The sequence below is a fragment of the Hylobates moloch genome, unplaced genomic scaffold (genome assembly GCF_009828535.3).
Source record: "Hylobates moloch isolate HMO894 unplaced genomic scaffold, HMol_V3 SCAFFOLD_7, whole genome shotgun sequence".
Lineage (NCBI taxonomy): Eukaryota > Metazoa > Chordata > Mammalia > Primates > Hylobatidae > Hylobates > Hylobates moloch.
In genome coordinates, this window is record NW_026652282.1 from 90,660,123 (window position 1) to 90,672,583 (window position 12,461).

At 36.2% G+C, this 12,461-nt stretch overlaps 1 protein-coding gene across 1 annotated transcript in view; it reads left to right on the plus strand.

Annotated features, from left to right (window-relative positions):
* The window catches only part of COL4A5 (collagen type IV alpha 5 chain), a 273,551-nt gene that overhangs the window by 218,853 nt on the left and 42,237 nt on the right, over positions 1-12,461 (plus strand). The window lies entirely within an intron of this gene.

Here is a 12,461-nt window from a genome sequence, read left to right on the forward strand (position 1 = left end):
GTTCTCTGTATTTCCTGAATCTGAATGCTGGCCTGCCTTGCTAGATTGGGGAAGTTCTCCTGGATAATATCTTGCAGAGTGTTTTCCAACTTGGTTCCATTCTCCCCATCATTTTCAGGTACACCAATCAGACGTAGGTTTGGTCTTTTCACATAGTCCCAAATTTCTCGGAGGCTTTGTTCATTTCTTTTTATTCTTTTTTCTCTAAACTTCCCTTCTCTCTTCATTTCATTCATTTCATCTTCCATCAGCGATACCCTTTCTTCCAGTTGATCGCATCTGCTACTGAGGCTTCTGCAATCTTCGCGTAGTTCTCGAAACTTGGCTTTCAGCTCCATCAGCTCCTTTAAGCCCTTCTCTCCATTGGTTATTCTAGTTATCCATTCTTCTAATATTTTTTCAAAGTTTTTAACTTCTTTGCTATTGTTTTGAATTTCCTCTCGTAGTTCAGAGTAGTTTGATCGTCTGAAGCCTTCTTCTCTCAACTCATCAAAGTCATCCTCCATCCAGCTTTGTTCCGTTGCTGGTGAGGAACTGCGTTCCTTTGGAGGAGGAGAGGTGCTCTGTTTTTTAGAGTTTCCAGTTTTTTTGTTCTGTTTTTTCCCCTTCTTTGTGGTTTTATCTACTTTTGGTCTTTGATGATGGAGATGTACAGATGGGTTTTTGGTGTGGATGTCCTTTCTGTTTGTTAGTTTTCCTTCTACCAGACAGGACCCTCAGTTTACTAGAGGTCCACTCCAGACCCTGTTTGGCTGGGTGTCAGCAGCGGTGGCTACAGAACAGCGGATTTTCGTGAGACCACAAATTCAGCTGTCTGATAGTTCGTCTGAAAGTTTTGTCTCAGAGGAGTACCCGGTTGAATGAGGTGTCAGTCTGTCCCTACTGGGGGGGTGCCTCCCAGTTAGGCTGCTCAGGGGTGAGGGACCCACTTTAGGAGGCAGTCTGTCCGTTCTCAGATCTCCAGCTGCGTGCTGGGAGAACCACTACTCTGTTCAAAGCTGTCAGTCAGACAGGGACCTTTAAGTCTGTGGAGGTTCTTGCTGAGTTTTTGTTTGTCTGTGCCCTGCCCCCAGAGGTGGAGCCTATAGAGGCAGGCAGGCCTCCTTGAGCTGTGGTGGGCTCCACCCAGTTCGAGCTTCCTGGCTGCTTTGTTTACCTAAGCAAGCCTGGGCAATGGCGGGCGCCCCTCCCCCAGCCTCGCTGCCGCCTTGCAGCTTGATCTCAGACTGCTGTGCTAGCAATCAGTGAGACTCCGTGGGCACAGGACCCTCCGAGCCAGGTGCGGGACACAATCTCCTAGTGTGCCGTTTTCCAGGCCCGTTGGAAAAGCGCAGTATTGGGGTGGGACTGACCCGATATTCCAGGTGCCGTCTGTTTCCCCTTTCTTTGACTAGGAAAGGGAACTCCCTGACCCCTTGCGCTTCCCGAGTGAGGCAATGCCTCGCCCTGCTTCGGCTCGCGCACAGTGCGCTTCACCGACTGTCCTGCACCCACTGTTAGGCACTCCCTAGTGAGATGAAACCGGTACCTCAAGCAGAAATGCAGAAATCATCCGTCTTCTGTGTCGCTGGGGCTGGGAGCTGGAGACCGGAGCTGTTCCTATTCGGCCATCTTGGCTGTAATGTTCTTTTAATATAGTGTAATTGTTCTAACCTTCATAATTCCTTTTTAAAATCTAATCATACTACAGATTCATCCCTTTCATAATCCCAGATGGCTTTTATGCTGAAATTGACAAGTGTATCCTAAAATTCATATGGAAGTGCAAGGAACCCAGAATAGTCAAAGAAATCTTGAAAAGAACAGATTTGGAGGACTCACTCTTCTGGATTTCAAAACTTACTACAACTATGATACCAGCACTGGATAGACATAGAGACTGATGGAATAGATAGAGTCCAGAAATACCCATACACTTTTGGTCAACTGATTTTCAACATAGGTACCAAAACAATTTAAAGGGGTTTACGGATAGTCTTTTCAACAAATCATGCTGGAACATGGATGCAGCTGGAGGCTACTATCTATCCTAAGCAAATTAATGCAGAAGCAGAAAACCAAATAGCACATGTTCTCACTTAAAGTTTGGAGGTAAGCATTGGGTATACACGGACACAAAGATGGGAACAATAAATTCTGGGTATTCCCAAAAGGGGCAGGGAGTGGGGGAAGTGTTGACAAACCTATGGAGTACTATGTTCACTACTTGGGCAATGGGAACATTAGAAGCCCAAACATCAATATCACATAATATACCCATGTAACACACCTGCATACATAACCCCTGGATCTAAAATAAAAAACAAAACAAAAATTAAATCATGCTGGGAAAAGAGGATACCTATCTGCAAAAGAATGAATCTGGACCCCTATCTCATACTGTATACAAATATTAACTCCAACTGGATTACTGACCTAAATATAAGAACTAAACCATAAACATATTAGGATAAAAGATGACTAAATTCTTGTGACCTTGCATTAGGTAAGGGTTTCTTAGCTATGACACTAAAAGCACAAACAACTAAAGGAAAAATAAATTGGGCTATATTAAAATTCATTAGGTAATGGTTTCTTAGCTATGACACTAAAAGCACAAACAACTAAAGAAAAAATAAATTGGGCTATATTAAAATTTAATGTGTTTTCTGCTGCAAATGATACCATCAAGAAAGTGAAAAGACAGCTCACGAGATGAAAGAAAATATTTGCAAATCATATATGAGATAAAGGATTTGTATAAGGAATATATAAAGAATTCTTATAATTCAACGGAAAGCAAATAACTCAGTTTTTAAAAGTGCACAAAGTGAATTGGACCTAACAAACATATACAAAATATTCTATCCAAGAAAAATGCAGAATATACATTTTTGCAACTGCACATGGAACATTCTCCAGAATAGACAATATATTAGAGCACAAAATGTCTTCATACACTTAAAAAGATTAAAACCACACAGCATATATTTTTTAATCATGATGGAGTGAAATTAGAAATCAATGGCAGAAAGTAAACTGGAAAATCTACAAATGCATGTAAATTAAACAAGATGCTCTTAACCAATGAGGCAAAGAAGAATTCATGAGGGTAATTAGAAAATGTAATGTCTTTTTTTTTTTTTTTTTGACAGAGTCTTATTCTGTTACCCAGGTTGTAGTGCAGCGGTGTGATTGTGGCTCACTACAACCTCTGCCTTCCAGGCTCAAGCAATTCTCATGCCTCAGCCTCCTGAGTAGCTGGGATTACAGATACGCACCACCATGCTTAGCTAATTTTTTGTAGAGATGAGGTTTTGCCATGTTGGCCAGTTGGTCTTGAACTCCTGATCTCAAGCAATCCACCCTCCTTGGGCTCCCAAAGTGCTGGGATTACAGGCATGAGCCATCATGTCTGGCAGAAAATATAATGAGACAAATGAAAATGAAACCACAACATACCAAAACTTACAGGATGCAGTGAAAGCAATGCTAAGTGGGAAATTAATAGCTGTAAATACTTACATTAGAGAAGAAACATCTCAAATCAAAAACCTAACTTTACATCTTAAAGAACTAGAAAAAGAAAAACTAAATCCAAAACTAGCAGAAAGAAAGAAATAATAAAGATTAGAGCAGAGATAAATAAAATACAGAACTAAAAAAATCATAGATTAAGTCAACAAAACTAAAAGTTGTTTCTTCAAAAAGATAACAAAATAGAAAAAGTTTTAGTTAGCTTGACTAACAGAAAAAGAGAGAAGGCTCAAATAACTAAAATCAGAAATTAAAGAGGAGACATAACTACCAATCTTACAGAACTAAAAATATATAAGAGACTGCTATGAACAGGTGTTTGCTAACAAATTAGATAACCTGGATGAAATGGGCAAATTCCTAGAAAGACACAATCTACCAAGACTGAATCATAGAAGTAGATTATATGAATAGACCTAAAGTGAGTAAGAAGATTGACTCAGTAATTAAAAACCTTCCAATAAAGAAAAGCTCAGGACCAGATGGCTACACTGGTGAATTCTACCAATCTTTTTTTTTTTTTTTGACACAGGGTCTCGCTATGTTGCCCATGCTGGATGGAGTGCAGTGGTGCAGTTACGGCTCACTGCAGCCTTGTCCTTGTGGGCTCAAGTGATCTTCACCCTCCCAAATATTTTTCAAACAATTAAAGAAGGATTAACAGCATTTGTTTTCAAGGTCTTCCAAAAAATTGAAGAGGAGGGAACACTTCCAAACTCATTATATTATGCCTGAATTACCCTGATACCAAATCCAGACAAAGACACTACAATAAAAGAAAGCTACAGACCAAAATCTCTTATGAATATTGATGCAAAAAATCCTTAACAAAATACTAGCATACTGAATTCAACAGTATATTAAAAGGATTATATGCCATGGTCAAGTGAGATTTATTCCTGGGATGCAAGGATAGTTCAACATACAAAAATCATTAGTGTAATTACATCATCACACTAACAGAATGAAGGAGAAATCCCACATGATCATCTTAATTAATGCAAAAAAAAGCATTTGACAAAATTCAACACCATTTCATGATTAAAAAAAAAACACCACAAGCTAGGAATAGAAGCGAACTATCTACTTATAATAAAGGTCATTTATGAAAAAACCCACAGCTAACAATGGTAAAAGTCTGAATGCTTTTCCTCTAAGGCCAAGAAGTTAAGGATTCTTAATTTTACTACTTCCTTTCAACATAGTACTGGAATTCCTAGCCAGACCAATTAGGCAAGAAAAAGAAATAAAAGTCATCTTAATTGGAATGGAAGAAGTAAAATTGTCTTTGTTCAGAGATGATATAATGCTATGTAGAAAACTCTATAAAGATACCATATATGAGGAAAATTGGTAGAACTAATAAACAAATTCAGCAAAGATTCAGGATAAAAAATCAACACACAGCAGTCAGTTTTGAATGTGTCGATGCATCAACAATGAACATTCCAAAAAGGAAATTAAGAAAATTAAATTTACAGTTGGATCAAAAAGAATAAAATACTTAAGAATAAACCTAACCAAGAAGGTGGAAGACTTGTGCTCTGAAGACTACAAAATATTGCTAAAAGGAATTAAAGAAGACAGAAATAAATGGAAGATTTAATACTGTTAAAATGTCCGTACTACCCAAAGCAATACACGGATTCAATGCAACACCTATCAAAACTCCAATGGCATTTTTTTTTTTTTTGCAGAAATGAAAAACTTATTCTAATTCACAAGGAAATCTCAAGGGACCCCAACTAGCCAAAACAATTTTGAAAAAGAACCAGGTTGGAGGACTCATAATAATTTTTTATTACAAAACATATTGCAAAGTTATAGTCATCAAAGCGGTGTGGTGCTGACATAAAGACAGCAAATAGACCAGTGTAATAGATAGACCAGAGATAAAATCTCTGTTCTGTAGTTGAATGATCTTTGACAAGGGTGCTCAATGGGGAAAGATGGTCAACAAATGGGTATTGGGTAAAAATGTCCATATGCAGAAGAATGGAGTTGAACCATTTTCTTACATCATATATAAAATTAATTCAAAAAAGCATGAAGACCTAAATGTAAGACCTAAAACGACAAAACTCTTAGAAGAAAACATGGGACAACATGCCTCATGATATTAGATTTTTTTCAATGATTTCTTGGATATGACACTGAAATCACAGGCAACAAAAGAAAAAATAGATAAATTGGACAACATCAAAATTTTAAGCTTTTGTGCATCCAAGAGCACTACTTAATAGAGTGAAAAGGCAACTCATGGGATGGAAGAAAATATTTGTAAATTGTATATCTGGTAAAAGATTAATTTCCAGAATTTTAAAAAGAACTCCTACAAGTCAATAACAAAAGCCATCAAACAACCCAATTCAGAAATAAGCAAATGACTTGAATAGACCTTTCTCCAAAGATGATGTACAAATGGCAAATTAGTACATGAAAAGATGGTCAACATTACTAATCATTAGGGAAATGCAGTCAATTCCACAGTGAGATAACACTTCATACCCATTAAGAAGGCTATTACATAAAAAACAGTAAACAACAAGTGTTGGTGAGGATGTGGAGAAGTTGGAACTCTCATGTATTGCTAGTAGGAATGTAAAATTGTGTGGCCACTATGGAAAACATTATGACAGTTCTTCAAAAATTTAAACACAGAATTATCATATGATCTAGCAATTTCACTTCTGGAGATACATCTAACATAATTGAAAACAAAAATGGGACCTCAAACAGATGTTTTTGTAGCCATGCTTCTAGCAACATTATTCACAAGTCACAAGGTGGAAGCATCACAAATGTCCATTGATAGAGGAATGTGTAATAAAATGTGGTATGCACATACAACAGATATTTTTTGACCTTAAAATAGAATAATAGTCTGATACATACTACAACATGGATTAACTTTGAAGCCGTTATGCTAAGTGAAATAAGCCAGTTATAAAAAGACAAATATTACATGACCCCAGCTATATCAGGTACCTAGAACAGTCAATTTCATAGAGACAGAAAGTAGAATGGTAATTGCTCAGGGTTGGGGGAGGGGAAAATAAGGATATATTGGCCAAAGAGTACAAACATTTAGTTAGTTATAAGATGAATAAACTCTAGGGATCAAATGTACAGCATGGGCACTATAGTTTAAAATATTGTGTTGTATACTTGAAATTTGTTGAGAGTAGATCTTAATTGCTTTCACCACACACTGAAAAAAAATTGTAACTAGGTGAAGTGCTAGATGTGTTGACTAATTTCATTGTGGATATGAGTATAGGGTTTCAGTTTGGGTTGATAAAAAAAATTCTGGAGAGGTATGGTGGTGATGGTTGCAAAACAGTGTGAATGTTGTTTATGCCCCAGGACTATACCCTTAAAAATAATTAAAATGATAAGATTTATGTTTTGTATATTTTGATACTCTAAAAAGCCACATAAAATGAAAATGTTAATTAGCTTGATTTAATCATTTCACAATGTATACATGTATCATAACATCACATCATACTCTATAAATGTATATAGTTTTTATTAGTTAAAAATAAAATATTTTTAAGTGAAAAAATGAACAAAGGAATTGAATAGCTATTTCTCCAAGAAAGGTGTACAAATGGCCAGTATGTACATGAAAAGGTGTTTAACCTCATTAGTCATCATGAAAATGCAAATCAAAACCACATTGAGATACCACTTCACACTTACTTGAGTAGGCATAATAAAGAGAGAAAATAACAAATATTGGCAAGGATGTGAAGAAATTAGAACCCTTTTGCATTGCCAGTGGGAATGTAAAATGATGCAGCTGCTGTGAAAAAATATTTGACAGTGCCTCAAAAAGTTAAATAAAGAGTTATCATATGGCTCAGCAATTCCACTCCTAGGAGCAGTCAGCAGAATAAACAGACAATCCACAGACTGGGAGAAAATCTTCACAATCTGTACATTTGACAAAGGACGAATATCCAGACTCTACAACAAACTCAAACAAATCAGTAAGAAAAAAAAAAAAAAAGAAACAATCCCATCTAAAAGTAGGCTAAGGACATGAATAGACAATTCTCAAAAGAAGATATACAAATGGCCAAAAAACATATGAAAAAAATGCTCAACATCACTAATGATCAGGGAACTGCAAATCAAAACCGCAATGCAATACCACTTTACTCCTGCAAGAATGGCCATAATCAAAAAATCAAAAAACTGTAGATCTTGGTGTGGATGCGGTGATCAGGGAACACTTCCACACTGCTGGTGGGAATGTAAACTAGTACAGCTACTCTGGAAAACAGTGTGGAGATTCCTTAAAGAACTAAAAGTAGAACTACCATTTGATCCAGCAATCCCACTACTGGGTATCTACTCAGAGGAGAATAAGTCATTATACAAAAAAAAGATACTTGCACACGCATGTTTATAGCAACACAATTTGCAATTGCAAAATCATGGAACCAACCCAAATGCCTATCAATCAAAGAACTGATAAACTGTGGTATGTGTGTGTGTGTATATATATATATATATATAACGGAATACTACTCAGCCATTAAAAGGAATAAATTAATGGCATTTGCAGCGACCCGGATGACATTGGAGACTATTATTCTAAGTGAAGTAACTCAGGAATGGAAAACCAAACATTGTATGCTCTCCCTGATATGTGGGAGCTAAGCTATGAGGACGCAAAGGCATAAGAATGATACAACGGACTTTGGGGACTTGTGGGGAAGGGTGAGAGGGGGGCAAGGGATAAAAGACTACAAATACGGTGCAGTGTATACTGCTCGGGTGATGTGTGCACCAAAATCTCAGAAATCACCACCAAAGAACTTACTTATGTAACCAAATACCACCTGTACCCCAATAACTTATGGAAAAATAAAAAAAAAACAAACAAAAACCAAAGCGTGCTATCCCATACACTGGAATATCATTTGACAATTTTAAAAAATGACGTACTGATACATGGTGTAAAATGGATGAACCTTGAAAACATTATGCTAAGTGAAATAAGCAAGGCACAAAATAACCACATATCATATGATTTCATTTATATGAAATGTCCAGAATAGGCAAATCTGTACGAAGAGAAGGCAGATTAGGTTTTGCTAGGGCTTGGAGGGAGTGAGAATGAGAAATGACTGCTAATGTGTACAGTTTCTTTTAGGGGGAAATGGAAAATTTTCTAAAATTAGGTTGTGATGATGGTGGTACAGTTCTATGAAGATACTGAAAACATTGAATTGTACACTTTAAGTAGATGAATTGTATGGCGTATAAATTATATCTCAATAAAGTTATTTTAAAACTGCACATTATAGAAAATCTACAAAGTTTCTACTAATAACATGTAATGTTTTTAGTTGTCTTTAAATTACTATCTTTATTTTAGGATGTTTTTTAGTTCTAGAATCCTGAGATTTTATGAACAAATGGGTGTTATTTTCCTCACAATTAACTTTGGACACATTTTAAGTAATTGTATGTGCTGTGATTACTAGAACTACACATGCTGTGCTAGTATGGAATAGCATGATTTATGAATCATATTTTTTCTTTAATATTTCTTTAGTATTTTGAGCCACTTGTGGGCCCATTAGGCTGATGTTTGGAGCAATTTGCTATTATGCCTGCCTTGCGTGGTAAAGGGTAGTATAGAGCTTATTATCTTTTAAGTTTAGTTCATATTCCTTTTCTCTAAGTTCATCATTACCTTAGACATACTACTATTGAATTTCATGTGGCGGCTTTGGCCTGCTCAGGCAGCCTTGAGCCATTATTTATCAGTTTGTTACAGTTAGCTCAACATTTCACTATTTGGAAGAGCTAAATAACATGCAAATTTGAAGGTCTTATTGTATAATTCCTTTTCTAGATAATTAAAATGTTAATGGTTGCTCAATGGATATAAAGCTTCAGTTATGCAAGATGAGTAAGTTTTACAGATCTGTTATACAATATGATGTCTACAGTTAACAGTACAGTATTGTTCACCTTAAAATATGTTAAGAGGATAGATTTCATGTTAAGTGCTCTTACCACAACCCCCCCACACAAGAACATGAAGAGATTTTTGGAGGTGATGGATATGTGTAGTACTTTGATTGTGCTTATGGTATCATGTGTATATGCGTATATCCAAACTCATAAGTATGTATGCATTATGTGCAGTTTTATATATAAATTAATAAAGCTTTAAAAAAAGTATCTCTGCATGCACTTTTAAATTTCCCTCTGTTAATATACTGGGTCTAAAATAGAACCTATTTATGGTTTTGTTCATGGTCCTTAATCTCCAAATACAGATAAGGTTGTAAAAACATTAACAATTATGTGGGGACCACAACTTCCAACTGATGGACTACTCTTGTAATATTCTTCTTGCCATAAAGCAAGATATGATGTTTACTCTTTCTCCTCAAATATTTTCCTTTTGTTGTCTTTTTTTCCCCCAGTGGCAATGCTTCTTTAGTTTTACAATGGAATGCAAGAACAAAAGTGATTAGCTTTCTTACCAACAGATGTCTTCTGTTCTGTAAAGTGGGGCAAGCCTGTAAGTTTATTCTGAATTTTAGGTTCTAGTATGGAATGGAGGAGAAGATGCTATTACTAAGACATAGTAGAGATTGGCTAGGATCCAAATACCATTAAATTACAATTTGATTCTTAACAACAAAGAAGATATCAAATTGACTCCTTTTTCTATGTGATACAACACAGTGACCTTGAAAGCAGTTCTAATTTCAGGCTTGTCTTTCAGTGTTACTGTAGTCATTAGATAGTTTCACGATGGTAAAAGTGACTTATTAGGTATGAGATATTTCATTTTCAGAATTATATCAAAGCTTGACATTAGAACAGATATAGATATTTGCAGCTGTGTGTCCGAGTCATTCAAATCGCTTCTACCTAGAAGTGCAAATAGATTTGAATTTTCCTTTCTCAGAGTGATTTGTAAGATTTGTGTCCAGTTTGTAGATTTTCTGAGCACTGTCTTCTTTATCTCTTCTTGCTTACCTTTTTTGAAACTCATTGTTTTCAATGAGTTTGTGTGTGAATAATAAAAGGCTAGATAAAGCCTAAGCGAGCAAATTTCAGTGTTTTTTTCAGAAGCCCTAATAAAATATTTACTTTATTTTTAAAAGGTACTTGGTTTGAAGGAGTAGGGCCATAAGAGTGATTACAGAAACAGTATTGAGGGCAAGTGCTGGCTGAACTTAGAGACTGGGCTTACAGTAATTCCCCCTTACCAAGGGGGATACATTCCAAGACCCTCCATTGGATGCTTGAACCTGTGGATAATACCTAACCTTTTATATACTGTGTGGTTTTTTTTTTCCATCTGGTGACAGAGACAGCTACTAAGTGACTCATAGACAGGTAGTGTTTATAGCGTGGATATGCTGGGGAAAGGAGTAGTTCAGGTTTCGAGAGGGATGGAATGGGACAACATGAGATTTTATCATGCTACTCAAAATGGCGTGCAATTGAAAACATAAATTATTTACTTCTGGAATTTTCAATATTTTCAGAACACAGGTGACTGAAACCATGGATAGCAAAACCATGGATAAGGAAGAATTTCTGTACTTTTAGAATTTAATGTACTTTAGTATCATAAATAATCCAGAGTTTGCCTTCTGCCTTTCAGGTTTACCACTAGCAGAATATTGGAATTTTTTTCTTGTTTTTTATTTTGGTATATACATTTAATTTTTTCATGAATAACAAAAAGAATCATGATAGATTATTCAAAGATTTCCCATGTAAACACCTAAGATGGGACCAATTCAATCCAAAATTTAATTGTATACCTATTATGTGCCTCAAAATGAACTAGATATTTGATTTACAAGGTTCAGAAAAAATATATATATTCCCAGCCCAAGATTCTTAATTTTTTAAAATAATAGGATGTAAGGAAAAAAAGACTTTAAAGAGCTATTACCATAATGCAGAAACATGAGTCACAAATAGATCTTACTCACCTGCAAGTGTATGTACTAAGTGAGGAAGGAAGCATTCAGTAGGTGATGTTGAACACTAGCACCTTATTGTAAAGGTCCTGATCTTCATGAGCAGAGCAGTAAGCCCTGCAGTAGAGATTTAGTGTTAAGGTATATGTTGCCATTGTTATTGGGAAAAACTTGCTTAATTGTGAAAGTGTGTATGAATTCTTCTAAGGTTCTATTGGAAAAAAGCTTAATGCAAATATTCATTGAGCAAAAACGGTTATACATATGTGAATTATCTCTTACCCAAAATAAACTTTCAATATAATTAAGGAGTTAAGACTTGCATATATGAAGCCATTGTAGACATGACAGAGTAAGAACCTACCCTAACCTCTTGGGGTAAACTCTCTTTGTCCAGGAATGCTTCATGGAAAAAGTGGGATTTTTCTTTTCTTGTTACGAGGCAGGGCTCACTCTGTCATCCAGGCTGGTCTGTAGTGGCCTGATCACAGCTCAATATAGTCTTGACCTCCTGGGCTGAAGCCATCCCCCCACCTCAGCCTCCTGAGTAGCTGGGACTACAGGCATGCACCACTATGCCCAGCTGATCTTTTTTATTTTTTGTAGAGACAGAGTCTGCCTTTGTTGCCCAGGCTGGTCTAAAACTCCTGGGCTCAAGCAATCCTCCAGCCTTGGCTTCCCAAAGTGCTAGAGCCACAACACTCAGCCAGAAGTGGGATTTTAGATGCCCACTGAAGAATTGATAGACTTCCTTATGTTACAGTGAAAATCACCTTTTTCAGTAGAACGTACTATAGCTTTTGGTTGACATGTGTACTGGAAGCAATGAATTGCATTATGGCACAGTAGGAATGATAAACACAGGTTCTGAAGTCAGACTGTTTGAATACAAATTCGGATTTCATCACTTACTAGCTCCATCACTATAACATGGGGATAATAACAGTATCTTTCTAATAGGGTTGTTAA